Source organism: Onychostoma macrolepis, chromosome 23 (assembly GCF_012432095.1).
Source record: "Onychostoma macrolepis isolate SWU-2019 chromosome 23, ASM1243209v1, whole genome shotgun sequence".
NCBI lineage: Eukaryota > Metazoa > Chordata > Actinopteri > Cypriniformes > Cyprinidae > Onychostoma > Onychostoma macrolepis.
The window spans coordinates 22,126,954-22,131,782 of NC_081177.1; positions in this window are offsets into that span (position 1 = coordinate 22,126,954).

Sequence of the window (4,829 nt, forward strand, 5' to 3'; positions counted from 1 at the left end):
GTAATCTTTGTAGTTTAGAGAAGACTGTACTCTGGATAATTTTTTTAATGACAAAGTTGCCCATGTCCACGTATATTGAAGTCATGTTACACATGTTACTCTTCATAGGCTCGGATGAAGGAACTAAAAAAATACTTCGGTGTTCATTTGTACATCCAAACACTGAGCAACTGCCATGCTTCACTCGTTTGCGAGCCATGATGTCTCTCGAAGAAAAAAAAATATTGTGCTCGCCTCACACGGTAGTAGCTCATTTTCTCAAGCGCGGGCAAATCAGAGAAAGGGGAGGTAACCTTTCCCCATATGACGACATAAAGGGAAGATTCCAGATTGGGCCATCTGAGCTTTCATTTTCTCAAAGGCGAAGCAGGATACCCAGGGCTCGGTTTACACCTATCGCCACCTATCGTCTGTGTGTATTCAGGTTTTAGTCCCCACCTGAATAGAAAAACAGGTACACACGTACACACAAACACACACACACACACACACACACACATACATACATACATACATACATACATACATACATAAATAAATAAATAAAAATAGAATTGTGAGATGTAAGCTCAGAATCCCATGAAAAAAAGTCAGAATTGCAATTGTAAACCCTGAACTGCAAGACACAATCTGTAAACTCAGAATTTCAAGAAAAAAAAAGTCAGAATTGTGAGGTGTAAGCTCATTAGTCAGAGAAAAAAGGTAAGAATTGAGATATTTAAACTCAAAAGTTCCAAAAAAGTCAGAACTCAAAAAATTCACAAATACCTTTTTAATATTTTAATTCCATGGTAGAAATACACTTCCATATATCTGCGTGTGTGTGTATGAGAGTGAGAGTAAATGCAATATTCTTACATATAAAATATATATAAAATATTTGCAGTTCATACGTCTCCAATTTTTTTTTACTAAATTTACTAAATAGACTTTGTCATCCTGTCCTACTCTCGGCTTTGCTTCAGGGCATTTTGCTTTTTTGTGTATTTTACTTCCGTTACTGAAGCTCTGCCTCATTGAGCGTCACAGGCATTATCATACGTTTGCTGGGCAGGGACTGACAGAGCTCCGTTCATCTGAAGCGTTTTCCTTTAGCACCCATGGCCTCAGGCTAAGCTCTTCCTCAGGAGATGCTTTGCACAGCTATAGCCTATAAAGAGATTTACTTGACCCACATCTCCTCTGAACTCTTTAAAGCGCTCCTCTTTGACAAATCAGTGACCCTGTCAAACCTCATTTGATACGGGTTTGATACACATGTATCATGGCCCAATTTATGCTGGTTTTTGGCAGGACTTTGACCTAGTCTAAAGGATGCCACCACACCATAACACTGTTTGTTTGTTTAATGACATGCAATTATTTAATTACACTCATTTAGTAATTTCTATGTTTACATAAGATTCAAATTTGTTATTTTTTAGAACTTTGTATAATTTAGGATATTTAATAATTGATTATATTTGAATATATTATATTTGAATATATATTAATGCATAACTTTAATTAGCCATTCAGTGTCACAGGATCCTTCAGAAATCATTCTAATATGCTGATTTGATGTGATTTAATTATTATTATTTTTATTAAAGTTGAAAACAGTTGCTTAATTAAAAAAAATATATAAATAAAAATAAAAAATTTGTCTGCGGATTATTTGATTTAAAGTTTAGGAGAACAGTTTTGTATTTGAACAATGTAACAATGTTAAAGTCTTTACTGCCATTTTTGACCAATTTAATACATTTATGCTGAAAACAAGTTTTTATTTCTTCTCACTGATTTCAAACAGTAGTCTATGTATTCATTTGTCACCATAGAACACAATTATGTACTGTTTAATTAAATGTATACTGTTTAATTGAATCTAAATATATGCATCAATTTGAATTTGTTTGTATGTGTCTTGTGGTTTTGTAAGTGTTTAGTATTATTATTTCAATATTTGATTTCATTATAATATTAGTGTAGATTTTGGTATTTTGCAAAGATTAGTATGTCTGCACTGGAATGATCCTAAACAATGAAACATATTTACAATGCAAACAATGTCTAAGACATTAGAGCCATGATGCATGCACTCAGCTCTACATATTTATGTATTTTTCTCCAGTCTGAACTACTTCAGCCCGTCACATTCATAAATTATTCATCCCACTGTTATTAGAACATGTGGTCAGTTTTTGTCTACAAGAGCCCAGCTATTAATATGATAAAAGGAGTTATTAGGGGACGGCAGATCACGAGGTTCGCGAGTGATTATGGGATAATATCATTCTGAGGATGGAGATAATGTCATAAAATCCATGTGATATTATCTTCCCAACTTGCTGAACTCACGTTGACATTTCCCAGTGCTTTGTTGTTGTTAGCATTAACATATATTGTTTTTTAGCCTTCATTGCTGTGCGTTTCCAAAAATGAAGCTGTCACTTTTTATGCATTTGCCTAAAAACAACCTCACAAATGCAACCTGCATGTCATTTATTTCAGCACGCCATTTGCTCCTCTCGATTAAATGGTTTAGAAATCCCACACAGTGTTCCAAGAGACATGTTTCCTCACATATTGCAGTCCTGACCTTTTCTTCCTTTAGTCTGACAGCATGCCTCTGCCAGGACTTACTGTGATCCAAGCTGCCCATGCCTCCTTTCAGCCAAACAAAGCCAACAGTCTATTCAAACCATCTGGAAATCAACAATGTTAGAATTTGCGGGGGTTAAGAATCACAATTTTACTAAAAATAACTGACATCATTTAATCAGTCCACCAAAAATTGACTCAAATGAAACCACTCACTCAACCTGTATAATATAATATGCATATTACATACACACACACACACACAATATGCGACTCATTGTAAAAAAAAAAAAATGTTTGACATTTTTTGTTTCTATTGTTACTATCTGTTTCCCTGGTCATTCAAATAAAAATACTTTCAACTTAATTGGGTTTAGACATTTAATTTATGCAGCTCCTGAAGATCATTGAAATTTGAATGTTATGCTGTTGCAGGTCCACATTTGCATTTTAATAATGAGGTGAGATCTCTAACATTTTAATAGCAGGTTATACATTAGCTGTTGGTCCTAACAGCATGAAGGCAATCGCTCAATGGACATCTTGTGAATTCAGAAACTCACAGCTCAGGAAGCAGTGTATCCCTGAGCCATGCTGAAGATGTGGTACCTGCCAGTGGAGTCTCCTGCAGTGTAGCCTCCATTAGCTTACAGAGAGCCCATTACCCTGACTCTGTTATCACACAGGGGACACATCAGGAGACAGCAGAATGAGAGAGGAGCGTCAGAGAGAGAAAGAGAGCGCACATAATTACTTCTGTCTTCTGTAGTAAGCATGTTGACATACCAGTCATATCTCTGGTGAATATTTTCTCACTCCATCACTATGGTTTTTGTTGTAAGCAGACCGTGGTCATTATACACATGTTATATATTCTGCAGCTAAAAGGGAGCTGAATATTTGCTATCACTATATATTATTTTCCTCTTTGGAACTATTTTGTTCTGTCATTGCACATTTGAATGTGGTTTTGAGGCTTTAATGACAGTGAAGGTAAATATATTGTATCGTGAAGTCTACACGATCTTGCTTTGATTAAATATTGATTTTTCTTTCCCGTTTGAGAGCCGAGATGAAAAATGCTGTCATATTACTGTCGTTAGGCTGGGTGTCCTTTTCTGACTCGCAGAGGGAAAAACATAAAAACACACAAACACTCTGATGGGGTAGAAATATTAAAGTACCGCATCTCATTAGAAAGGGAAGCAAAATGAGTCGAGCATTTCAAGCATTTCTTGCTCATTGGATAAAGGTGCCTCTATCTTTTGCAAAACTCCAAAAAATTTACCTATACATGCAAATTCACTGACGAAATTGACAGTAAAACACCAACCAATTAAAGATAGATAAAGGGTAATTAAAGTTGCTCTATAGTTCACCTGGTACAGTTCAGCATTGTGTTTGTATTCCCAGACCCAGATATTTGACAGCAACAATGGTCAACAAAATGTAAATTACTCAACATTTAATTTTTTCTTGTTCATTGAGCCATTGTATAAAATCAATAGCAATATCATTGCAATAGGTCTGTTTTCGGAATATTTTTAACAACAATTTTTATTTATGTCTAATGAATGAATGAATGAGGCATTTATATAGCGCTTTATTGTGTATTGCTGCACACCCAAAGCGCTTTACAATCATGTGGGGGGTCTCTCCTCAACCCCCACCAGTGTGCAGCATCCATCTGGATGATACGACTGCAGCCACAGGACAACAGCAACAGTGCGCTCACCACACACCAGCTACAGGTGGAGAGGAGAGAGATATCAGTCAAGTAGATGGGGATTATGAGGATGCCATGATTGACAAGGTCCAGTGGCGGGAATTTGTCCAGGACACCAGGGTTACACCCCTACTCTTTACGAGAAGTGCCATGGGATTTTTAATGACCACAGTGAGTCAGGACCTCATCCGAAAGACGGTGCTTTTTGACAGTATAGTGTCCCCGTCACTATACTGGGGCATTAGGACCCACACAAACCACAGGGTGAGCACCCCCTGCTGGCCTCACTAACACCTCTTCCAACAGCAACCTAGTTTTCCCAGGAGGTCTCCCATCCAGGTACTGACCAGACTCAACCCTGCTTAGCTTCAGTGGGCAACCAGTCTTGGGCTGCAGGGTGATATGGCTGTGGCTAAAACACTGTGGCTGTCTCCTTGTATAATTCTTGATAGCCCACTTTTGTATACGTTTTGAGGATGCATGGTTGCCATACACTGCCGTCCATCATATGGACGAGCAC